Genomic DNA, 27,198 nt, shown 5'->3' with positions numbered 1-27,198 from the left:
TGATCAGCCTCCATTAATTGCAAGTGATTAGGTTAAATTCCCCACCCTATAAAATCCATTACGATTACCTTTCTCTTAAAACGAAGAACTGTATCCCCAGTCTTTCAAAGGAGCTAATTTATGTCCTTTCCCAACACGTTTGTCATATTGTTCATATGCTTCAAAATAGATTTGACCTCCAACTTTCCTGATTTTAGCTGGTTTCTCCAACTTTCATAGTTTACCTTTAAACTAATGAAATCTAATGGCTGCTGTGCAGCACAAACAGGCCATGAAAATCAGAAAAGCTCTTAGTCCAGCAATTTCTTCCTGCTTTAAATTAACAACTCACAATGCAATGTTGAGATCAAGGTCCTTCCTCTCCATCCATGCTGGTAACTACCCACTTCAGCTAAATTAAGCTGGTGATTCTATCTCTCAAGGGAAACAGAAATGGATATTTCGCCATCCTTAATCTGTGCTCTGAGTTGTTTGTGCAGGATTCAGAAGAAAAGGAAAATAAGTGAAATCAATGTAATGGCTCTTGAGAATTTTAGTCAAATGGAAAAAAATCTTGGGAAAGGTCAAGGACCAGACGTTGTCTATCTCTTTTATCTACTCACCATCTTACTTAATTGCCTAAATCATCACTAATGGGCACTCTAGTATTTTGGAATCTGATTTTGTAAGTGCGTAGCGCAAAACAAGTTGTAATAGATTAAAGTCAAACAAGATTCTAGTCTTCATGGTTTTAGAGAGTAATATAAACATGTAGGTGGGCAACAGAAGTGGGCAACCTACAAAACAAGGGCCAAAACTGGTCCTATTGAACATCTTGTTTTTGCAGTCTTACCCTACAAAACTTTTGAGTGTCAAACATTGGAGGCATTTCCATGGAGAAACAAAAGGAAAAAATAGCACATGCAAGCCTTCCAATATGCTTGAGGTGCCAGAAAAAAGTGGAAAAGAAATGTTGGCTTTGGTTACGTGTATGGCATCTTAATATTGTCTCCCCCCCTTTGTACTGCTTGGAAATTATGGTATTTGTGTGTGTCTGTGTGTGTGGTATGCGCATAATGCCTCTGGTTGACTGTCCAAAGGTTTTACAATCATCAAATTAGTTGAAAAGTAAGGCATGTGAGCCATTGGATCAGAGGCAAAATACAATCAGAAATATTTATTTATACATTGCAACTGCTTTTGTGGTGCTTCAATTGTGCCACTTGAAGCAGCTTACATCAACACCACAAATTGCTGAACAACTCATTAAACCTTATTAACATAAATTCAACACAAAGAATTATAAGAAACTATGGCATCTTCTAACATGGAGACACTCTGATTGATCCCAAATCAGGTATACTTCCCACTCTTATGTTACTCTCTAAAGCCAAATGGGAAAATCCATGCTTTAAAAGTTTCCTAAAAAATGAGAGTGAGATTCTTATTAATAGTGGGAGGTTGGTGGGAGATTAGTGGGAGATCAGAAATAGCCCTGAAAAGTGTATTTCACTCTTCTGTTAAAATTCTTTTTTCTGGTTATCAAGAGAAAAAGTACCAGCAGCAAAAAATTCAAACCGGTGGCCTCACTGTGAGCTTCGGTATTGAGAAGTTGACATCAGTGGCAGAATTGCCATGAATGCAAACAGCTCCAGATCTTGCAGGGAAAAAAAATCAAGTTAAGGGAATTTTTCTGCCTTCTTACTTACCTTCTGAATGCTTGAAGTCCCATATGAAAGACATAATATAAACCAGAATGAAAAATAAATAAATTAAAATGATTATATCGCTAAAAACAATGTAATCTTATTTTTCTGTCCTTCCAACTGAAAATGCCAGAGCTTATTTTCAATACTGGAAAGGAAATGTAAGTGGAAATATTTGGATACAGAATATTCCGGCTGTTGCATCCTAGCTTGAATGTGTCAAACCTAACCAAAGTGATATTTTGCCAAGCTCATTAAACACTTGTTTTGCCAGCTAGATGGAGTCTTAAAAGAGATATAAAAAAAGTTTTAATCCAATGACCTTTTCATTGTTGATGTTCCCCTACACTTACGCCCAAGTGTTTGTTTAAGTTCCTTCTGTTTTTATGTGTCACATTGCTTTTTGGGGGAAAAAGAAGAGCTGATGCTTCATATCATCATAACATCATAATAAACAGGCAAACAAGGACATTTATCTCTTTCAAAAGGCAAAACGCTACAGATACTTTTGAAGCAAGTATTTGACTACATCAGTGTTTCTCAAACTTGGCGACTTTAAGTCCTGTGGACTTCAACTCCCAGAATCCCCCAGCCAGCATAGCTGGCTGGGGAATTCTGGGAGTTGAAGTCCAGAGGACTTAAAGTCGCCAAGTTTGAGAAACACTGGACTACATGAATGCAACCATGCCATTTCCTTGGCAATAATACCTGAAGTATTTTGCCATTCTCTTCCCTTCCCATTGAATACTGCTAGTCTTCGACTTAGCTCCACCTCTGAATCCAACTTTTTTGTTGCTAAGCGAGATGGTTATTAAGTGAATCACTGCAGTTGTTAAGTTAGTAGAATAGTTGTTAAGTGAATCTTGCTTCCTTGTTGCCTTTGCCTGTCAGAATGCTGTAAAAAGGGGATCACATGACCCTGGGACACTGCAACCGTCATAGATTTGAGTCAGTTACCAAGCGTCTGAATTTTGATCATGTGACCATGGGGATACTGCAATGGTTGTAAGTGTGAAAAACAGTCATAAGTCACTTTTTTTTAGTGCTGTTGCAACTTCGAACATTCACTAAATGAAAAGTTGAGAACTACCTGTTCAGTATGTGCAGGTCCTCCTATTAGGTCCCTTGATCTAATATTCTCTCCCTTACTGAACAAACTCTGTTTAGCTTCCAAGCCAGAGGTGGGTTCCTACCTGTTCGGCCCAGTTTGGCTGAACCGGTAGTAACTTGGTGGCCTGGGTCACTGGAACCGGCAGCAACCCAGGCCTGTTCATAACCCCGAACTGGGTTCTCTTGGAGGCGCCGTAGGTACCGCCATCTTGTTTTTGCCTTCTGCGCATGCACAGAGCAATCTTTGTTGCACTGCGCATTAAACGCGGGTGCGTCACGTCCCTGAGCAAACTGGCAGTAGCGACAGCCGGAACCCATCCCTGTTCCAAGCCCAGAAGGCGAACCGGGTCATAAAAAGGTAAAGGTTCCCCTCACACATATGTGCTAGTCGTTCCCAACACTAGCGGGTAGTGCTCATCTCCGTTTCAAAGCCGAAGAGGCAGAGCTATCTGAAGATGTCTCCATAGTCATGTAGCTGGCACGGAACGCTGTTACTTTCCCACCAAAGGTGGTTCCTATTTTTCTACTTGCAGTTTTACATGCTAGGATGGCAGAAGCTGGGACAAGTAACGGGAGCTCCCTCCGTTACGCGACGCTAGGGATTCGAACCACCGAACCACTGAACTGTTGACCTTTCTGATCGACAAACTCAGCATCTTAGACACTGAGCCACCACGTCCCTTAACCAAGTCATGCTACCTGCCACATCCCTTGGAAAATAAAGAGTAGCTAAAGTTTGTTCCCTTCAAAGGAAGGTAGGAGAAGCACCAGAGTCAGTTTTTAAATTTTTATGATAAAGGTAGCTGTTGTGCCTGCATATATTGTATTGCAGATTTTAATGCTTTAACTCTGAATATAAAAAAATAACTTGCTATATTGAATTTACAAAATATTAATTAGTTTATTTTATATTTTATATGTATGTACATTCTAGGTACTTGAATATACAAAATGAAATAGTATTGACTAGGAATGAAATATTGTTGATTAGTAAAACTTGAAAAAATACAACACAAAAGCAAATTCAAATACCAATGAGATAAAATGCTAGCAGAACAAATGTAAAATAACAGATAAAAATGGAACATACACTACTATCATGGTGTGTTAATTACTTGTGCAAGTGTAACTCTAAAAACTTGCAATCTATAATATATATAAAACATGACAGGGGGGGGGCATTTTTGCTTTCCCTGGACTCTGGAAACTTTCCTCGACTCTTGGGGGTGGGAACTGCCTTCCCCGGGCTCTGGAGACCCTCTGGAAGCTGGAAACAGGCCTGTTTCTGGCCTTCTGGAACTTCTGGAAGGCCCATTTCCATCCCACTCCCGAAGCCTCCACACGGGCCCTGCACTTACCTCACATCCAAAACGGACCCTGTGGAGACACCTGGGAGGGGCGGGATGGGGTGGGAGGGGTGGATGGAGCAGAGCCAGCCAGAGATGGGATTTGGAGGTTCTCGGAACCGGATATGACATTAGCTATGCTTCTCCTAAACCCAGGCGGACCCGTAGCAGCCAACCTCTGTATAGGAGTGACCTTCATAGAATAGTGGGGAAGAGTTATAATTGTCTGGGGGAAAAATTAAAAATTATCTGGTGGGACACATTTTTTTCCAAGGGAAAATAGCTTTAAGAAAATAAGTTTGAGTGTGTGTTGAGTTTGCCATGAGAGATGTAGGCATCAAACTAAAAAGACAGAACACCCATATAGCTGTTTCCTAATTGATATCATTCTGTTCTGTTTCATCTAATAAAGATTTGTCCAAGTTGGTAAGCTGATTTTTTTTTTAGCCATAGCTCCAGAATTTGGGGGAACCCTCTTATGACAGGACAACTTTCTGAAAGACTCTGCTTTCATGATATAGTCCAAATATGGAGCCAGAAACTTTTGGGAGAAATGAGTCTAGAGAGAATTGAGCTGTCATCCTCTGCAACTACTAACCAAGGCCATTTGAGCATCTTCCAAATGAGAAAAATTATCAATCCATGCTTTTTATAGATTTCTCCTTATGTTGCCTTTCTTAAAAAAAATGTCCAAAGCAATAATATCTACATACCATAACGACAGATTATATCAAATAATATGCAGTAGCTACAAATAGAATTTCAATTTCCTGAGGCAATCCATGAACAGCTTAGTTTTGAATATGCTTATAAACATGAATATACCCAGAAACAAATAATACAATAATACAATAGCAGAGTTGGAAGGGACCTTGGAGGTCTTCAAGTCCAACCCCCTGCCCAGGCAGGAAACTTTATACTGTTTCAGACAAATGGCTATCCAACATCTTCTTAAAAACTTCCAGTCTTGGAGCATTCCCAACTTCTGGAGGCAAGCTGTTCCACTGATTAATTGTTCTAACTGTCAGGAAATTTCTCCTCTGTTCTAAGTTGCTTCTCTCCTTGATTATTTTCCACCCATTGCTTCTTGTTCTACCCTCAGGTGCCTTGGAGAATAGTTTGACTCCCTCTTCTTTGTGGAAACCCCTGAGATATTGGAACACTGCTATCATGTCTCCCCTAGTCCTTCTTTTCATTAAACTAGACATACTCAGTTCCTGCAACCGTCCTTCATACGTTTTAGCCTCCAGTCCGCTAATCATCTTTGTTGCTCTTCTCTGCACTCTTTCTAGAGTCTCCACATCTTTTCTACATTGTGGCGACCAAAACTGAATGCAGTATTCCAAGTGTGGCCTTTTCAAGCCATTATAAAGTGATATTTGTTAAGTCCTCGAGGCTACGATGCCATTGACTATAATTGCCGGCCCCTGATTGGTTGAGCAGCCAGCTGGCGGAAGAATGCAGCCATTCTATTGGTTCAGTGTCTGACAGCTCTAGTATAAAAAGGGCTGTCAGCTGTCAAATGCTGCTAGGCCCAAAACAGGCTGGGGGGGGGGAGGTGTGGTTTCGGTATGTTAGGACAAAAAGGTTAGCCATCACTGCAATACTGTATACTTTACTCTGTATTGACCTGGCATTCAACATCAATATCAGCTGCCCTGAGGCAAGCAACCAGGCAACAAACCTCTGGACAGGGGAGAGGAATGGGAATCAGAAGAAGTAATAGACCCAAAAATTTTATTCCCATTTTTCTTTACCTGTCCAGTTGACTGTCCAATGCTATATCTCCCCCTACTTTTGGCTATAGTGGTAGGGGAACTCATGTCCTTCCTCATATTTCCCAGTGACATAATTAAAATATGATCAGACAGAATTTAGGAGACTGATGGGTCGCCCCTGCCAGCCTTGAAGAATTAGCTGTAGATGGACTTTGTAATACTATCACTTCCAATGAAGATCTTGTGATGTGATGCTTTGTAAAGATTTAGTTTGCTGTCTGTGGAAGCTTTCAAAACCCCTGGAAAGATCCTGAAAACAATATTGTGCTTTCTTGTAACACAACCTTCACAATCTGGTGCCATTCATCTCTATCGGCCATTGCTTCCAGCCTATTTCAAACCCACATTTTCACCTGGGTTAGAAGATATCATACTTTATTTTTGGAAAAATGGGAGAACAAAAAAAATCAAAACTTTCAGCCTCTCTTGCAAACAGCTGTTCTCTGCCCAGTAAATATAACTCTTAAGCATTTTGGAGAAGGCTTTTCTAAATTTCATGAGGATTCCCTTCACCACGAAGATCAGCTGAATGCAGGAAAATGTCGGAAGATATATTCAACAAACTTCTAATGTATTTAAATTGCTTTAATTTGTATCTGCTTTCTGCTTCTCAGTATCTTTACATAGACTGTTTTTCAGATCTTATCCTTTTTATTTATGCATTTATCTATAAAATGTGTATATAACTGATAAGGCATTAATAAAAAAATCAATATTAATAAAATATTAATAACATCACAACAACATGGGCAAATAGCAGGTTAGCAATTAAAAGCAGCAGCGATGAAATAAGCTCTTTAACAAAATCTAAAATGGTGTTTTTAAAAATACCCTTGCAACATATATCAGATTAAGTTTAAAAACCTAGTGATTAATCTTCTTCTCCCTTCATGCTAGGATTTGTAACATACCTGTAATTAGAAGAATATTTTTATCTTTTAAAAATATTCTTTTGCAAGGATTTTTTTTTTAAAAAGATCTTTTTTTAGGTTGGCCTTTAGGTGGGGATAAAAATCGATGGGAAATTGCAGTTTCATGGATTGTCAGTTTTTATCTGTGCAATGTTGGGGGAAGGGGCTTTCATAATGGGGTCCTTCCCTTGCAACCCTCAATGAAAACCAGTCCTTGGTTATGTTTTGCAGAGAGCTACTGTCATTATAATGGTTTATTCCTATTCTTTTGGTTGTGTTTTGTGGCTGCCAGATGTTTTGTGGTGTGGGAAATAGCAGGACAAGGCTCCATAAATCATGACCTGGAGACAAGGCAAGTTAACTTCCATGGAGACAGTGCACAATTCGGGTTGCTCGGGCATTCCAAGGATGCTTAAGTGATCAAAGAAGAAAGATTTTAAATGAAGTCTAAAGTAAATCAAATCCTTTTTAGCTTTTCTCCTGGCCATGCCAACTTTTCTTTTTCCTGGTCCCTCTATATTTTGAAATGAAATCTATGACACATTACTCAAAGCACAAGAGATAGTGATGTACTGTATTCTGGCTTTAGATAGTAACTGGCAGGGGAAAATATGGTGCAGAGGCGTTTTCGGAAAGGAGGTCTGAATCTGGAAGGGGGTGGGTGTGGTGTTGTAACCAAAGTCCCACTCATTTTGTATATGCATTCCCAACCCAATCACAGAGATACACACTCACATATAATGTGAAACTTCTTCGGTGCTCGTATCTTATAATAACAGAGCAACTCTAATAGTGAGAGATGGAGGAAGACTGAAGACAACTGAAATGTGGATCCAAGACAGGGTATGGTTGGAGAGCAGGAAGGAAGAAGGAACACTACATCCTGGGCTGGAAGTCAAGGTAGGCAAATGGGAGAGAGAAAACTGGGTAAGTGATCCAGGATTGTGGCAACTGGATCCAGACAGTAGAGAGGGATATGGGCCAAAATGTAACAGAATAACTGAGTTGGAAGGGACCTTGGAAATCTTCTAGTCCATGGGTCCCCAACCTCTGTGCCATGGCTCACTACCAGGCCGTGGCCTATTTGGAATTGGGCCATGGGAGTCGCTGGCTGGATCATGGGCCTGCAGCTTGACTTGCATGTGTGTAGCTCTATTTGCGCAAATGGAGGGCCGGTGAGCAATTGCATGCATGCACCTTGGCCCATCGTTTGTGCAAGTCAAACTGCGCACATGTGCACCGGCCTGCTACTCATCTGGCCCAGTTCCCTTGTTCTCCCCTCCCCTAGAATAGTTGGGGACCACTATTCTAGTCCAATATCCTGCTCAAGCTGGAGACCTATAGCATTTCAGACAAATGATTTTCCAGTTCCTTTTTTTTAAGCTTCCAACATCTGAAGACAAGCCCTTCCACTGATTTATTGTTCTGTCAGGAAAGTTCTCCTTAGTTCTAGGAGAACTAATTATTAGTTAATTAAAAGGTAAGACAAGAACCAGTGAATGGAACGTAATCAAAGAGAAGCAACCCATTTTCTAATGGTGAGAACAATCAACCAGTGGAGTGCCTTGCCTTCAGAAGTTGTGGGTGCCCTATCACTGAAGAAGAGATTAGACAGCCACTTGTCTGAAATGGTATAAACTCTCCTACTTGAGCAGGGAGTTGGACTAGATGATCTCCATGTTCCCTTCCAACTCTGTTATTCTATGATCTATTAATAATTAGCAGAGAAGCAGGCCCATGGGATTAGCTGAGAGAGAACGGCAGAATCTCATGTGGACAAATAAAGGTTGAAAATGGAAGGTTTCAACCTTTTTAAAAAGACAAACCAACATGGAATCTTGCAGATTTACAATCTTTTTAGATTTCAGCCTGGATAAATTGTTAATAAACTGAAAGACAGATTTTTCTAGCTCTTAAACAGATATAATGGTAACTCTTATTATTACCACAGATTTGGGAGCCTTAGATTATCAATGGTGTAAACAATCTTTTCCCTCATTATTCTTGTTGTCTCTTGAGATATTCTGCATCTGCTGGAGTTGAACTGAATGCACGAAGTTCATCAGGATTGTGGAGTTTATTTACACACAATGCCTTTCTCTTAAATTAATGTTGCCCTTCTCCCAAATGCCATCAATTACGTGGCTGAGTAATCCAATACCCCCATTACTTTTACAGCACTACTATGTCAACAACATGTGGCCTTTACCCAGGCACCCTGCTCTCCTTACTAGCTTCAACATTTGTAGCACCTCAGCTAAGAGAAAATGGTTAATTTGTAAGTTAGAAGACTTTATGTTTTTTTGTGCCACACTTAACCTAATAATAAAAATAAAGATATTTTAGGGCTATCAGATGTGGCATGTAAACAACCAGGAGAATGGAACTCAGTATAAGCAAATAATTATTATTTTCCTGTATCTCTTTTACTATAACAGAATAACAGAGTGGGAAGGGACATTTGAGGTGTTCTAGTCCACCCCCTGCTCAAGCAGGAAACCCAACACGATTTCATATAAATAGTTGTCTTAAAAACTTCCATGTTGGAGCACCCACAACTTATGAAGTCAAATCGTTCTGCTGATTAATAGTTCTGACAGGAAATTTCTTAGTTCTACATTGGATCGCTCCTTAATTAGTTTCCATCCATTGCTTCTTGTCCTGCCTTCAGGTGCTTTGGAGACTAGGTTGATCCCCTCTTCTTTCTGGCAGCCCCTCCGATATTGGAACATTGCTATCATGTCACTCCTAGTTCTTCTTTTCGTTAAAGTAGACATACCCAGTCCCTGTAATTCTTCTTATGTTTTAGCTTGCAGTCCCCTAATGTTGCTCTTCTCTGCAGTCTTTCTAGATTCTCAATATCTTGTTTATATTGTAGCGACCAAAACTGGGTGCAATGTTCCAAGTGTGGCCTTACCAAAAAATTATAAAGTGGTATTAGCACTTCTTGTGATCTTGATTCTTTCAGTCAGTTAACGTAGGCTAGGATTGCATTGGCTTTTTTGGCAACTGCAGCACACTGCTGTCTCCTATTGAAGGGAGTCCATTAGGACTTCAAGATCCCTCTCAGAGTTACTTCTATTGAGCCAGTGTTGGAAGAAATGTCCTTCTGGGTTCAGCTGCAAGTGGGGAAAAAGACACTGGAGACATGGAGGCTGCTTGGAAGGATGGTTTAATGGTGGACAGGACCACATGGCTTGAGTCATGAACAGAAAAGGTGATCACATGCCTCCATGTTGAGTGAAGAAGAAGAGAAGAGAAAGAAGGGCTGAAAGTTCCTGGCTTTATACTCTCTGTTCAGCCCCACCTCTCTGTTTCCTGTTCCTGTGTAAGAAATGTATTCTGATTGGTTGTCAGACTCCCATGGGGCCATGCAGGGGCAACTCTCTAGGCTTTGTTCTGAGTCCAAGTTTGAGTTTCCAGGTGCCATGTGTTGAATGGGGTAAAGGGCTAATACTATCATGCCTTAATCCCATCACTCTGGAGCTGAAGGGGAGAACTCTTTATTATGTAGAATAGACTGGCTTGGGCACCTTAATGGCCCATTAAGAAAGTGGGGGCTATTAAGAGTGAGCCTGTTTCCTGCCTAAAAACATGTTTCTCCATTTCTGATCCAGGGAAATATAATATTCCGCCTTCTTAATATTTCCTAGGATATTTCATTCTTCTAGGAGAGGGCTGGGTGCTAACTTTCTACCAGGTACTGCCTATTCTATGCCTGTGTATTTGGTTTTTCTTACCTAAATGTAGAATCTTATCTTTCTTTTAGTATCTCTGTGAATCATCTCGATTTTTTGCAGCCTATTTCTCAAAGCTCTGATGGTGGAGAGGGCTCTGTAGTATGAGGCTGCTCTATGTTTTTTAAAACAGCATACTTCCAAGCAGCGTTATAATAAGTTACAACTGCCAGTCTAGTTGTCTCTTGTATATGGAAAAGATTGGAAGATGTTGGATTCGGGCAACGAGAGAACAGACTGCGGACACGTAGTGACTTATCAGCTCTTTATTAGTAGTAGTAGTGATCCAGCTTGCTCTGTGGTCGGAGGGTTCCCCTTTTATAGGAAGCGGGTACGCCTCTCGACCAATCAGAACGATACCTGTTTCCCGCCGTAGCGACGGACCAGAGAGGAGACTTGCTACGATATATGCTAATATCTAACACCCCTCCCCTCTTAGACGGAGTATTCCGGTTTGTTACATAGTCCTTAAGATAAGTGGGTGTTTGCCTTACACGGGTGGAACGCCGCAGTTCTGGTTGATTAGGAGTGGGTTCAGGATCGGTTGCTTTTTCTGTTTTGCGTTCGGGGATCCGCTGGCTTTCGTCGCTTGGGCTTTGTTCGGTTTCGCCTTTGACCTGTTGTTCTACCCTGGGCTCACAGGTGTCCTGATTTTCTGTGTTGGGATCCTCGGATGGCTGACTTTGTGCTGGCAGGTAGTTTTCGTCTGCAGCCCGTAGGTCGGAGTGTGTCAGGCGACCTCGTAGTTGATCGATGTGCCTTTTCCAATTTCGTCCATCTTCAAGTTCTAGCAAATACGATCGTGGACCCGTGATGCCAATGACCCTAGCCGGCATCCACAATGTTCCCCCTGCATAGTTGTGGGCGTATACTGAATCCCCTATGCTAAATTTCCGAATTTTGCTTGTAGAGTCTGGGGGCGATGTGGCAGAGTAATTTGGGTGAAGACGGTCCAGGTGAGACCGTAGACGGCGGCCCATGAGTAGTTCAGCGGGGCTCCTACCCGTCGTTGCGCTGGGGGTGATATGCTGAATTAGGAGGTAATGGTCAATGCGTGTTTGCCAATCACCTGGACCCATCCTAGCGAGGGCCTCTTTTGCGGATCGCACCATCCTCTCCGCCTGTCCATTTGAAGCCGGATGGAATGGCGCGACGAGGGCATGCCGAATTCCCTGACCTGCTAAGTACGTTTCGAATTGCATGGCCGTGAATTGGGGCCCATTATCGGAGACCAGGAGGTCGGGCAGGCCATGAGTGGCGAAAAGTCGCCGTAGAACCTTAATGACTGCCGTGGTTGAAGTCATTAGGACTACTTCTAACCATTTGGAGTATGCATCCACAACTATAAGGAAGGTCTGACCTTGGACTGGCCCTGTGAAATCGATGTGTATTCGCGACCAAGGTGCTTTAGGCTTCTCCCATTCAGTGGCGGGCGCTTCCGGGGGTGCTGGTCTCGATTCTTGGCATGGATCACAAGTGGCCACCCATTCCTCTATTTCTTTGTCCATGTTGGGCCACCAAACATAACTTCTTGCTAATGCCTTCATTCTCACGATCCCCGGATGCCCCACATGTAATGCTTCTAAAACATTCCTACGTAACGCATAAGGAATAACAACTCGATCCCCCCACAATAAACAACCTTGCAACACAGAAAGTTCATCTCGTTTCCCCCAAAATAGCTTGAATTCCAGGCCCACGTTTCCTTTCGGCCACCCCCTCCAAACCCAGGTTTGCACTTGCTTTATTATATTGTCCCTAGCAGAGAATCTGGCAACGTCGCAGGAAGAAACCGGTCCTGAGTCCAAACAGTCAATTAACAATACCGGTACCTCGGGAGTGGGGTCTGGCAAGAGGTCTGGAAGTGGGCAACGGCTGAGTGCGTCTGCATGTCCTAGAGTGGAGCCCGGTCGATGAATTAACTTGTATGAGTACGCGGCCAGGAAAACAGTCCACCTGGTCATGCGTGGAGAAAGGGAGACTGGTGTGGGGTGGTTTCCCGCCAAAAGTCCCAACAGCGGTTTATGATCTGTAATCAGTTCAAAATCCCGGCCGTAGAGGTATTCGTGGAAACGTTTTACTCCAGCAACGGCAGCTAACGCTTCCCTGTCCATTTGGCTGTAATTCCTCTCGGCTGATGAAAGAGTCCTGGAGTAGAAAGCGATGGGTGCTTCGTTCCCGTTTGGCATCCTGTGGCTCAGGACTGCGCCGACTCCGAATGGGGATGCGTCGCAGGTCAATACCAGCGGTAGGGTCTGGCTGTATTGCACTAGCAGCGAGTCGGTGGTGAGCAGGCACTTTACTGCGGCAAAAGCTGCTGCTTCGGATCGTCCCCATTTCCATGTTGCGTTCCTCTGGAGTAGTCGATGTAATGGTTCAGGAACGGTCGCCTTCTGTCTCAGAAAAACGCTGTAGAAGTTAAGTAGTCCGAGGAAGGCCTGCAACTCGGTCTGATTTCGTGGTGTGGGGGCGTCCTGGATCGCCTTAATTATCTTTGAAGTGGGGTGTATTCCCTGTCCATCAATTCTATATCCCAGGAATTCTACGCTAGGCACGTTAATTTGGCATTTCTCTTTTTTGAGGCGGAGACCCTTCTCTCTGATTCTGGCCAAAACAGTTCTGACTCTTTTTAATAGTTGCTCCTCATTTGCAGCGGACACCAAGATGTCGTCGAAATATGGGACGACTCCCGGTATCCCTTGCAAAAGCCATTCCATGACGCTCTGAAACAGACCTGGAGCGATACTCACACCGAATTGTAGCCGGTTGCATTTGAATGCTCCTCTGTGCGTCACTATAGTTTGGGCCTCCGCTGTGGCGCTATCCACGGGCAACTGCTGGTAAGCTTGTGCCATGTCTAATTTGACAAATATCTTTCCTGGCCCCAACGAGTGCAATAAGTGTTGCACCACTGGCACAGGATATGCGCTTTGTTGTAGTGCGACATTAATTGTGCATTTATAGTCCGCGCAGATGCGGACGGACCCGTCTGGTTTAACTGGGGTCACAATGGGAGTTTCCCAGCGCGCGTGATCCACCGGCTCAAGGATTCCTTGCTCAACTAACTTATCTATTTCTTTATCTATTTTTGGGCGGAGTGCAAAAGGCACTCGTCTCGGTTTAAGTCGGATTGGCACCACTTTGGGGTCTAAATTGAATGAGATTGGTTTACCCACATACTTACCAAGACCGGGGCTGAACACATCCTCGAACTCCTTAAAAATCTGTTCAGCGCTGCTGTTCTCCACGGCGTTGATCCCGGTGACTTCTAACCCCAAGGCTTCAAACCAATCTAGTCCTAGAAGGTTCTGTAACGGAGCGCTGGCAATGGTCACGGGCAGCTGGGGTACGATGTCCTTGAAATGAATTTGGAACGTGCCTTGGCCCACAATGGGGACTCGGTTCCCCTGGTAGTCTCCTAGCAGGATGTCTGGTGCGCGTAGTTGGCTCTTTTTGAGGCTAGGGATAGCCTTTTTCATGGATGCCCATGAAATGATCGTCAGGGACGATCCTGTGTCAACTTCCAGCTCGCAAGGAGAGCCCTCCAAGAGGACTGTGACTTTCAGCTTTTTAGGCCGCTTGGTGCGGACCTGACTTATTGTGGTGAGATAGGTTCGCAATTCCTCTCTCTGGGTCAACTCTATCTCCGCATCCGTATCCTGACAATACTCTTGTTGAGCCTCTTGGTAGAACGCTCTTTCAGCTCTTTGTGTGTAATCTCTCTGGGAATACGCCCTTTCAGCTCTATGGGAATTGTCTCTCTGGGTAAACACTTGTGGATTTCTCTCTGGGCGCCCTTTTTGATTTCGCCAAGCCCCTGGGTTGGGCTTCTGTTGGCGATACATTGGAGGCTGCCGTGAGGAGGCAGGGACTTCGCTCCGGCACACTCGTGCGATGTGCCCAAGTTTGTTACAGTGTGAACAAACAACGTTCCTGAACCGACAGGTAGACCGGGGGTGATTCCCTCCGCAGCTTGCGCAGGGCGGCAAACGGAATCCGGGTCTTCCCCCAGGCCTCATGTGACTGCTCCGCATCAGGTGACAGTCCTCGAACTCGGGATCCTCGTAGCCTGGGTCGGTGTCCTCGTAGTGGACTCTGGTGTGTCTGGGTGCTGGCTGGCTTATGTTGAACCCGCGTTGTATTGTTTCCGATGATTTTTCCGCTGACTCGGATGCTCTTGCTTCGTTGAGTGCTATTTGGAGGGTTAAATTTGGGTTGGCCAATAGTTTTTTCTGTAGCGAAATGTCCTTTAACCCACACACAAGTCTTGCCAGGATTTGCTCGTCCAGATCCCTGAACTTGCAATGAGTCGCTGTTTTACGTAGAGCTGCAACATATTGGTTGATTGATTCTCCCGCCTTCTGGTTCCGCGTGTTGAATTCCTGGCGGCAAACGTGGCGGGAAGGTTTTGGCGCGTAATGAGTCTGTAGAGTCTGTTGCAGCGCCGTCCATGATACCGCTTGTATCGGAGTAGGCGCGGAGAGGTCTCTGGCCGTGTTGAAAACTTCTCGCCCACAGTAGCCGAGGAAGATGTTTTTCTTTTGGGCATCGGTTATCCCCGTGTATTCGTTCGCTTCGAGAAAGCACTCGAAGCGAATCATGAAAGCCTCCCATTTGTCGTTTGTCGGGTCGAATGGAGCGGGGGGAGTGTGCATCGCCATCTTCTCTTCGTTTGAATTTGCCGCGCTGCGGTGTCCTGAGATGGCTGCCAGAATTTCTGCCGAATTCCTGGGCTGGATCGAATCCTGAGATTCTGAAGTAGCTCTCTTCGTCCTATCTGTCTCTCGTTCCCACCTTCGTCGCCAATGTTGGATTCGGGCAACGAGAGAACAGACTGCGGACACGTAGTGACTTATCAGCTCTTTATTAGTAGTAGTAGTGATCCAGCTTGCTCTGTGGCCGGAGGGTTCCCCTTTTATAGGAAGCGGGTACGCCTCTCGACCAATCAGAACAATACCTGTTTCCCGCTGTAGCGACGGACCAGAGAGGAGACTTGCTACGATATATGCTAATATCTAAAAGAAGAGGACAGGGTTTGACCTGGCAACAGTTGTCACCTATGAAATAGTATTTTCAAACCCCACGCTGATGTCAGAGATAAGAAATAAAAGGGAAAAAAGAGGAAATAATGTTTATAATGAATCTGACCCTGTGTCAAGACCTGTACTAGAGGATTCAGCCATTTTTTGCTGATAAACCAATCTCATATGAGATTTAAAAAAACCTTTGGTTTTTTTTAACAAACTATAAAACATTTTAAATTTTATGTATTCAAAATGCAGATGTTCAACAGAGAACTTGTTCAACTACAGATTGTAGGCAAATAATAATTTTATTTTTGAAAAAATACAAGGTGTCTGGCAGAAGCTGCTGCTGATCTGCTTGCAGTTTCAAATTAATATAAGTCACCAAAAATAAAAAGGGGAATATTCTCATGCACGCTCTTGGGATGCATTGAAAGGCAGATGTGAAATATAATTTGCTAATTTGTAAGAAAAATAAAGAACTGCCAACTAAAGGCACATAACAACAGAAATTGAAAACTTAATGCAATATTCCTGGTTCAACAGTTTATTCAACTTTTGCAGAAATGGAAGACTTCCTGAAACAAAACTATCCTTTCTTTCAAGGTTTTTGGAATGTTCCAGCTTGAGGTTCTAATTTTTTCCAGAGGCAATTGGGAAGATAAAAGCCTTTATTTCATATCCAATCTCTTCCCCCAGCTTTTCTAGCCTTTGTTTAAAAAACAAATACTTTTTCTATTTTCAGCAGCATTAACGGGTTGAATATTTTATTTTCTTTATGACCTCTAGTCTAGCATGCAATCTACCTTCATAATAGCCCCCTACTCCACTAGTTAGATTGATTGGGTTATTTTTCTAGGCAAAATGGATTTAAGAATAAAAAGCCAGAAGGACATTAGAGTGCCAGGTTTAGGGTGCTGAATACGCCTATCCTGAACTTTATGTAAACACTCAATCATGGAAGCAATAGTTGAAATTTTGAATTTACTTATTATCCAGCATTGACTAATAGGCTGTTATACTATGAAGCGTAAGGTAAAGGTAAAGGTTCTCCTCACACATATGTGCTAGTCATTCCCGACTCTAGAGGGCAGTGCTCATCTCTGTTTCCAAGCCGAAGAGCCAGGGCTGTCTGAAGACGTCTCCGTGGTCATGTGCCAACATGACTAAACACTGAAGGTGCAGGGAATGCTGTTACCTTCCCACCAAAGGGAGCTCCTATTTTTCTACTTGCATTTTTACATGCTTTCGAACTGCTGGGTTGGCAGAAGCTGGGACAAGTAACGGGAGCTCACTCCGTTACGTGGCACTAGGGATTTGAACCGCCGAACTGGCAACCTTTCTGATCGGCAGGCTCAGCGTCTTAGTCACTGAGCCACCACGTCCCTCTACTGTGAAGCGTATCAGTACCCCAAATAATGGTTTGTTTTAAGCATGTTTTCTGGTCCAAACCAGAGTAATTTTTGCAGACAAATAATCCTGATTTTAATCAATTCATCTTTAGTTTAGCTGAAGGCAGTTCCGGTCAGCCATTAACAAACCATGGCTTTGAATTAATTACTGATCTTAAACAACTGCTGTGTTAAATCGAAAGCAAACAAAGCACATTCTAGTTTAATATATGCATATTTCTCACATTATGTGGCAGAGGTAAAATATATTTGCAGATGAAAAAATGAATGATAAATGTTTTTCACATGTTAACTGAATGGGTGGAGTCCTTGGGGCTGTCTGAGCTTGATTGCTTGCTTTCAGAGTTCCATTAGCCAATTAGGGAACATCATTAATAATCTGACAATTGTAGTCAAGGCATCAGAAAAGTAAGAAGTAAGGGGTAAGAAGTAGGACTAAAGAGGAAAATCTGTCTGGTCTTTTCTGTCCAAACTTTAAAAATAGAAGCAATCATGAAGAAGGATGACAGACAAAGCTAAATAAAGAGAAAAGCAGGAGGGCAGGAACACAATTTGCACAGAGACTGTCATAGTGCTTAAAACGTGGTTCTCTATCTCTGCATTCCCTATCCAAATTCTTTATTGCTCTGAATGTCATCCTTGTGAAACTGATTTGTTACTACCAGTTAGACACCTAAACTACTTTCTGTTGAGATGTGCAAAGGTGAAAGTCAAGACAATAGCTTGGCCTTTGATTGGGCCCGTTTTGAGTACCCAAATAGCCTTCCATCAAAGCATAATGTTTCCCAAGATAGTTCAGGCTGCTAAAATTGGAAGCCCCTAATGCTGGCATTGAATCTTCCACTAGCATGAATTCCCTACAGATAGCGTCTGTAGGGAATAATCTCAAGCAGTCAGCCCCATCTCTCTCTGAAAATCAGTGTCAGTTAAACTAAATTATCATTTCATTCTAAAATTTCAACTTATCTCCAAGGTTATGGGAATTTTTTTGGTACAAGGTAGCAGTGATAATAGCCTGCAAGAGTCTTAGCCATATGTAATCATTTTTATGACTCATGTATTTTAAGGTGAAAGATGACTAATAAGCAACTTTACAAGTGAAATCACATGTACAAAATTGGCCTCCTCTTGTATTTTACTGCCGTTTGTCTGCGGGCAGGCTGGGGGCAGTTTGAAAAGTCAGGTTGTGAGTGTGATTAAAGAACAACCCCCTTTTAATCTTGTTGTTTCCGTTTATCTGTATTCATTTCCTTTCTTCATGTTTATGTTTATACTTATACCTGTTATCTTGTATATGTTCGGCAAAACAAACAAATAAACAAACAAAATAGTTCTGTGGAAAGTCAGGTTGTGAGTGTGATTAAAGAACAACCCCCTTTCAGTGTGTTCCCCTGATTTCTATTTTAATTTATCTTCTACAAGATATTTTTTCTTTAAAAAAACCTGTTTATTTATCTGTTGTGCATACATACAGTACATTTCTCCATTGCTTTGGGCTCCTGTGGCCCTTAAATGGTCATTCTCAGCCTGATGTCCTCCTCATGATTTGGAAGATTCTTATAATCCTGCTTCTTTCACCCATGCTGGCTGAAAATGTTAGTTGAACTCATCTGGAGAGCATTGGGATGGGAAAGGCTGCTTTAATCTATAAAAAGGGTTGCTAAGGTCCAACTTGCACATTATGCCATTAAAACTTCAACAAAAAATTAAGACATTCGATTAGCTGATGATTTAAACCTCCTCTAGAATGAGAGTCTGATAATCATTTTCTGCTCAGTAACTCCCTTCTCTCACCTCCTGTTTGCTCCTGGAGATATTTAATACACACCCCCATGAGGACTGTGAGTGAATATTGCTTTCAGAAACTATATGTCCTTTATCGGAGAGGATAAATTTGATATTTACCCCCATCCTTCTGTTTTCTCCTGCCAATGTGAGGGACTGGAGAGCTCTGGGCGGAATCCCGAGGGACTTTAATCACATTGAATCCTTTGTTTTGCTTTAGGTACTCCAATCTTATGCCATTCAGATCTTTATAAATCTTTTTTTTTATACTAAAGACTCAACTTTAGTTTTTTTTAATACTAAAGACTCAACTTTCAACTCTCACCCTTTGGGGGTTGATGAGAACATTTGGAATTCTGAAAACATGCTTTGGGCACTCTCAGTTCTGGGCTGTCATGGAGATTGTTTATTCATAGAATGCTTGAATGAGGGGTGAACAAAAAATTACTATGCACCAGTTTATTAGCTTTCCACCTGACAGCCTCTCAGATCTCCCCTCCTTCAGGAGGCTCTCTACTAGTCTTGCTTACTTTTGACCTTTTTCTGGACAGGTGTGCATACTTCCAAACAAGGAGCTAGGCTGTAGCTGCCTATCACATCTATGCCCTAAGAAAGCTTATAAAGTTTGTTTTGGTATTTGGGAAAATGAAAACAATGTGAGGGCAGGGTGAGAACCATAAACACAAAGCTTTTGCTGTGACCCAGCATAACAGATATAGCGCCCTTGCTGACCCTAATGGGGACACTAAAGAGATAGGTCAAGTAGTTGTGATAATGATGACTCAAATAAGCAGGGGATCGTGGTCCAAAATGAAGAACTTACTTCAGAAAGGCGAAATGGGGAACCAGGTATCACACATCAGTCACACAAGAAGAGCAAGGTATGCAAAAAGAGAAGTCACCTTCTGGTTGGTGATTCAATCATAAGGGATGTAAATTTAGGACAGGATATGGAGGTTTTAAAAGAGGTCAGGTGTCTGCCAGGTGCTACTGCCAGCAGAGACAAGAGGCATATTCTTAAAATAGTCAAGAATGAAAGTAAGGACTGTGATGTTGATGCTATTATACATCTTGGCACAAATGATCTGTCCCAAAAAGATGTACTTTCTGTGAAGAATGATTTCCAGAGCTTGGGGTATGCACTTAGTAGTATAGGTTATAGGCTTATCTTTTCAGAGGTTTTACCAGTATATAAGGAACAAAAAGGGAAGGGCCAGTGTGTAGCAGAGTTTAATGTGTGGCTAAAGGAGTGGTGTAAAAGGGAAGGCTTTGGTTTTATTAGTCATGATGTCTGCAGCTGGTCCAATGAAAAATTATACAAAAGAGATGGTTTGCACCCATCCAAGAAAGGGACTGAGTTATATGGCATTAAATTCAGATTTTTCTGGATAAACATTTAAACTGAACAGCGGGGACAGAGAATTAATTGATAAAGAACATTTCTGTCCCCAGCAATCTAAAATTCATAGGGTTATGAGTGCATGTAACAAAGATGTTTGTGCGGGTAAGATTATCATTCCCGCTGTCAAGCAAAACCAAGCATTTAATAGTGAGTGCCATACCATGTGCATGAATCATACAAGTGGCAAGAAAATTGGGGCAGTCAGGCATAACACAGGTTATGTAGACAGTAAACACAGGGTCAATCAAAATGGACTCAAGTGTCTATACACCAATGCACAGAGTATGAGGAATAAACAGGGCAAATTAGAAATTCAAGTAAAAGAGGGCTGATACGATATTGTTGCCATTACAGAAACTTGGTGGGATGAAACCAACAAATGGAACATACAGCTAGAAGGATTTAAATTATTTAAAAGAAATAGACCAAATAAAAGAGGAGGTGGAGTTACACTATATATAAGAAATAATTATCTCTCTACAGAAATAGAGCACAACAATGATGAGAACTATCTTGAATGCATTTGGGTCTATATTAAAGGTTGGGAGGAAAATGACATTGCCATAGGTCTATACTACAGGCCACCCAACCAAGCAGAGGAAGTAGATGAACTTTTTGCTAGTCAGCTAACTAAGGTATTTAGGAAGCACACCACAATAGTAGTGGGGGATTTTAACTACCCTGACATCAACTGGGAAACAAACTCCGCACCAAGTGGAAGATCCAACAGGTTCCTAACAAACCTAGCAGACAACTTTGTTTCCCAAAAAGTAGAGAAGGGAACAAGGGGATCAGCCATATTGGACTTAATTCTCACTAACAGAGAGTAAATGATAGAAGGTGTAGAAGCCACAAGAACCCTGGGAGCAAGTGGCCATGCAATATTGGAATTCAATATTATGCAAACACAAGTAGTAGAACAAAGTGAAACTAGAGTCTTGGACTTTAAGAGAGCTAATTTCAATAAACTTAGAGAGAGCTTGGGAAAAATTCCATGGATGAGAATCCTCAAGGGGAAAACAACTCAAGAAGCTTGGGAAATTTTGAACAATGAGATTACAAAAGCCCAGTCTAGCACAATACCAATGAAGAAGAAAAATAACAGCTCCCAAAAGAAACCAGCATGGCTGCATAAAGAACTCTTTGACAAATTGAAAGACAAAAAAGATAAGTATAAAAAGTGGAAAGTGGAGGACATAACTAAGGCAGAATATCAGTAAATAGCCCGAGCATGTAAAGATGAACTGAGGAAAGCTAAGACTCACAATGAAGAAAGGCTTGCCATAAAAGTAAAAAATAACAAAAAAAGCTTCTTCCAACATGTTAAAAACAAGAAAAAAATTAAGGAAACAATTGGTCCATTGCTGGGAGAAAGTGGCAAGAAGGTGACAAGCAACAGGGAGAAAGCAGAACTGTTTAACTCATATTTTGCATTTGTCTTTACACAAAGGGATAAAACAGTCCAACCTATCAAAAACAGCACCACAAAAATCAGATTAGGAACACAAGTTGAAATAGGGAAGAAAATGGTAAGTGAGCACCTGTCTATCCTAGATGAGTTCAAATCACCAGGACCGGATGGATTACACCCCAGGGTTCTGAAGGAACTGGCAGACGAGATCTCAGAACCACTGAACTATATCTTTCAGAGATCCTGGAGCACCGGGGAATTACCAGAGGACTGGAAAAGAACTGATGTGGTTCCCATCTTCAAAAAAGGAAAAACTACAGACCTATCAGCCTGATCTCAATACCAGGAAAGATTCTGGAAAAAATAATCAAGCAAAGAATTTGCGAACACCTAGAAGCAAACAAAGTAATAGCCAAAAGCCAACATGGGTTTGTCAAAAACAGATCATGCCAGACTAATCTTATTGCATACTTTGATAATGTGACAAAATTAGTGGCCCAGAGGAATGCCGTCGATATAGTTTACTTGGACTTCAGTAAGGCATTTGATAAGGTAGACCATAACCTACTACTAGATAAAGTAGAAGAATGTGGGTTAGACAGCATCACCACCAGATGGATTCGTAACTAGCTGACCAACCGCACTCAACGTGTAGTCCTCAATGGAACTGCATCTTCATGGAGGGAAGTATGCAGTGGAGTACCCCAAGGCTCTGTTTTGGGCCCAGTACTCTTCAACATGTTCATCAATGATTTGGATGAGGGAATAAATGGGGACCTCATCAAATTTGCAGATGACACCAAGCTGGCAGGAATAGCCAACACTCCAGAAGATAGGCTAAAGATACAGAAGGATCTTGACAAACTTGAACATTGAGCACTATCTAATAAAATGAAATTCAATGGTGAAAAGAGTAAGGTTTTACATTTAGGCAACAAAAATGGAATGCACAGGTACAGTATAGGTGGTACCTTGCTCAACAGTAGTAACTGTGAGAGGAATCTTGGAGTCCTAGTGAACAACCATTTAAATATGAGCCAGCAGTGTGCAGCAGCTGCCAAAAAAGCCAACACAGTTCTAGGCTACATAAACAGAGGGATAGAATCAACATCACGTGAAGGGTTAATACCACTTTACAATCCCTTAGTAAGGCCACATTTGGAATACTGCATTCAGTTTTGGTCACCATGATGTAGAAAGGATGTGGAGACTCTAGAAAGAGTGCAGAGAAGAGCAACAAAGTTGATTAGGGGATTGGAGACTAAAACATATGAAGAACGGTTGCAGGAACTGGTTATGCCTAGTTTAATTAAAAGAAGGACTAGGGGAGACAAATAGCAGTGTTCCAGTATCTCAGGGGTTGCCATAAAGAAGAGGGAATCAAACTATTCTCCAAGGCCCCTGAGGTTAGAACAAGAAGCAATGGGTGGAAACTAATCAAGGAGAGAAGCAACTTAGAACTGAGGAGAAATTTCCTGAAAGTTAGAACAATTAATCAGTGGAACAGCTTGCCTCCAGAGGTTGTGAATGCCCCAACACTGGAAGTGACTCACTGTTTAAGAAGATGTTGGATAGCCATTTGTCTGAAATGATGTAGGGTTTCCTGCCTAAGCAGGGGGTTGGACTAGAAGACCTCCAAGGTCCTTTCCAACTGTGCTATTGTATTGTATGTTAGAGGCTGGTGCATTATACTGTGCTATGATTTTTCCCCATATCTCTTTTTATCAATCTTTAAATCAAAGTATCCCTTAAAATGTAAAAAGAAGATGGGGTAAGTAGTCACCCACAAGGACTTTGAGGGTCCTAGACTCTGATTCTCAAAAACCCAAATCTCTAGGATCCCACCCCCAGCAAAACTCTGGGGGAACTGTGGCATTGTGTGTCCATTCAAGATGGTTCCTGGATTACTGGCTTGCGATTTTTAGCAGCCTACGGTCTTAAAAATGAGGAGGTAGTTAGTTCACATCGTGAAAGAAATTATTTCCTCAAGGACCCTATAACCTGGATGTGACTAGAGGCAAAAGACTTTGAAATTTACACTGGGTTTGTTTATATTACACGTAACCCAATTTTTTCCTTTTGAAAGGATAGCATTCTCTGCTTTTCCAAAGTGTCAAAATTCTTAGTGCACTTCTTCGTTTCTACCACTGCTTTAAAGAAACAAAGAAGGAAAGAACAGAACGAGACCCCAGGCTTGCAAACTTAGTAAGAAGAGCAAATAAATAAATAACTGAGCTAGACATGACCATTAGATGTTTGCCTAAAATATTCCCCACCTCCCCCTAATCATCCATATCTGATTGCATTATACCACTCCATAATCAATATTCTCTGTGTTCCATTACTGAAATATTCTTAAATTTCACTAAGTTTCAACCAAATGAATTCTCCCCATCTCCCATCAACGAAGCCTATTTGACAGATTTTGCTCTGTGGGGCCATAATAAGCAAATCTTTGCCACTATCTCTTAATGAATGATCCATCTCATATTTTTCTGTCTCAGTTTACTTTAGATTTCCAAAATGCAACACTTCAAACTTTCTGTCCTTATTCTAGCCTAAATCCAGCAGCCCTTTTTGTTTCTGTTCCTTTAACAACTTTTTAAATTCACCCCTCTATAAAATGGAAGCGCTTAAATCTTCTTTTCTTCTATGAGGATCCTCTCATTCTGGAATCTCTGCACTTTCCCATTTCTATTTACTCAAAGCAACCGGCATCTCCTGTTTTCTCACTAAATGCATCTTTGTAGGGAACACAATATCCCTATTCTGGAAGGTAAATAAAATGATAAAAGAATGATAGAGGGATATAATCCTTCCCCCCTGTTGCTGACGTGTCACTGTTTAGCCATACTGGCCAGCAATTTAAAATTAAGTTTACTTTAAATAAAGAACAGTTGAGTACATCATTCTATTGCTAAAACAAAAACAGAAAATACCTGTAGCTTTTCTAGTGTTTTCTACTTGAGATAAAATGGAAAAGATACAATTCACAATGGGAAGCCAAATTTTTGGGTTGTGTGGCAAGCCTATGATTGCACACTTAGTCCATTAGTCCAGATTGTAAGCCTAACATTATTGTGGTTGGTTGCACAGTCAGCCAGATGTTTAGATTAGAATTGGCATTTTTATACATCTATTTATACATCCATCGAATCATTTCCAAGGTCCTTGAAAAGGCAGATGCTGTTTTTTGTTGGTATTAAAAGTATTATCACAAGATAAAAGATGTTTCAAGTAAAGTTTACACCTAGAGTTCACTGATGATGATTTTGCCAATGCCAGCGGTGTTCAAGAGGTGCTCCAAATGTTTTGGGATTGAACCCAAGATGCCAATCACTATTGGTAATACCTTTGCTTTCTTTTGCTACTTCTACTTCTATTTCTATTTGCAGGTCTTTGTTTTTTGTGATTTTTCTTTCTTCCTTTCCTTTCTGTTCTATTCTGCTGTCTCCTGATACTGCAATGTCCACTATCCAGATTTCTTTGTCTTTCTTATTGACGATTGTTAAATCTGGGGTGTTATGTGAAAGGTGCTTGTCTGCTTGAATTCGGAAATCCCAATTCCGAATTAGCTTCTTCATTTTCCATTACTTTGCCTATTTTATGGTCCCACCAGTCCTTGCCTGCAGGCAAATGGTATTTCTTACAGATTTTCCAATGTACCATTGTTGCTACTTTGACATATTCTTGTTTGGGGTCAGTTTGTGTGATCTTTTGCTGCAGATATCTAGGTGACCCAGTGTTTCTCCAGCTTCTTTGCAGAGGCAGAGTTTGGCATCTGTTGTCTCCCCAATTCTGACTTTGTATGCATTTTTTCTTCAGGATTTACCTTGTGTAGCCAGAATTAGCCCCTTGTTCCTTTTCTTCAAATTTCCTGCTCTTAGCCATTGCCAGGGTATGTTGATGATGTCCCGGTGTGTGGAAGCCATACGGGTCTGGATGGATGACAACCGACTCAAGCTCAACCCTTCCAAGACGGAGTGGCTGTGGGTTCCGGCCCCCCGGTTCAACCAGTTAATTCCATCTCTGGCCATTGGGGGCATTCAACTCGCCCCCGTGGAGCGGGCGCGCAATTTGGGCGTCCTCCTGGATGCCAGGCTGTCCATGGATGACCATGTGACAGCCGTGGCCAGGGGGGCGTTCCACCAGGTTCGCCTGGTGCGCCAATTGCGTCCCCTATTGGACCGGGACGCCCTACGCACAGTCACCCATGCGCTGGTGACGTCTCGCCTGGACTACTGCAACGCTCTCTACATGGGGCTTCCCTTGAAATGCACTCGGAGACTGCAGTTGGTCCAGAATGCGGCCGCGCGGGTGATTATGGGGAGTACTAGGTACTCCCATGTGACACCTCTCCTGCGCGAGCTGCACTGGCTTCCTGTGGTCTATCGGGTGCGTTTCAAGGTCTTGATTACGATCTTTAAAGCGCTCCATGGCTCAAGACCTAGTTACCTGCGGTATTCTGCCCCATACATCCCTACGACCCATCCGCTCGCACAGAGAGGGACTTCTCCAGGTGCCGTCCACCAGACAGTGCTGAGGGGCGGCGCCTAGGAGCAGAGCCTTCTCTGTGGCGGGCCCAGCCCTGTGGAATGACCTCCCTCCGGATATTAGGACCACCACTGACCTCTGCTCCTTCCGTATAAAGCTCAAGACCCACCTATTCCAAATAGCTGGCCTGGCTCAACCATAACTTCTTAACGCTCCTGACGGGTTTTTTAATTCGGTAATTTTATTTAATGGGATTTTAAATTGTGTTTTTAATTGTCTTCACTTATTAGTCTACCTCCTCCATGCACATGTATATGTCTTTGTTTCTTATGTATGTATGTTGTCTTTATATGTATTTTATTTGCTTTGATTGTACGCCGCCCCGAGTCCTTCGGGAGAGGGTTGCGGCTAATCAAATAAAATTATTATTATTATTATTATTATTATTATTATTATTATTATTATTATGTTGTTGTTGTTGTTGTTATCTGCTTTGCCTGGTATTTATGTATTGACCACACAACACTTTGCCTTGCCGTTCCCCCCCCCCTGTTTTTCATTTGATCTTTCTTGTAGGCCAGTTTGGTCTTATCATCATCATCATCACAGTATTTATTTTTGTCAACCCAAGGCATTAGGTAGATGTTTTCTTTTTCATGGGTTTTTAAAATTAAATTACTACAATTAATACTATTCTAACATAGATATGCTAAAAATGTTCACAAATATTTGTAAACATGGTGGGTTGTCCTTTGTCCTTCCTCAAATCTCAGTTTAAGCAAGATTTTTTTGGATTTGTTTTGTCCTGAGTGACCGTTTAGCTCATGTGCAAAAAGATGTCTTTCATATTCTTTCATATTCCTTAAAAGTTCTTTAGGTGTTTTCTAAACAAAGACCCCTCTAATTTGGCTCAACTATAACATTTGCTGAAATGTGTTTTTAGATTATTGAGGAAATCTAAAAGAAAAGTTGGAAACCCTTAGATGAAAAGGAAGGGGATTCCATAAAGCTCTTTAGAGCTGATTGCAGTTATAATTTGGGGGATAGAGGCATCACTTAAAAACTAGGGAATTTTAGAGGGGATTGCTTAAGATGACTATAGC

General features: G+C 42.0%; 1 protein-coding gene and 1 long non-coding RNA gene across 3 annotated transcripts in view; one reads left to right on the top strand and one right to left on the bottom strand.

Annotated features, from left to right (window-relative positions):
• Nucleotides 1-27,198, bottom strand: part of LOC309388545 — a 114,943-nt gene that overhangs the window by 7,702 nt on the left and 80,043 nt on the right. The window lies entirely within an intron of this gene.
• LOC309387699 (pro-opiomelanocortin-like) overlaps nucleotides 7,635-27,198 on the top strand; it is a 28,484-nt gene continuing 8,920 nt past the window's right edge. The window contains exon 1 of the mRNA XM_081944423.1: nucleotides 7,635-7,730. The gene's annotated coding sequence lies outside the window, so the exon portion shown is untranslated. The remainder of the gene's footprint in view (nucleotides 7,731-27,198) is intronic.

Source organism: Natrix helvetica (genome assembly GCF_964273705.1).
Source record: "Natrix helvetica genome assembly, chromosome: 2".
Lineage (NCBI taxonomy): Eukaryota > Metazoa > Chordata > Lepidosauria > Squamata > Natricidae > Natrix > Natrix helvetica.
The sequence above is the reverse complement of the archived record's forward strand: the minus strand, read 5'-3'. Positions and strand labels throughout refer to the sequence as shown.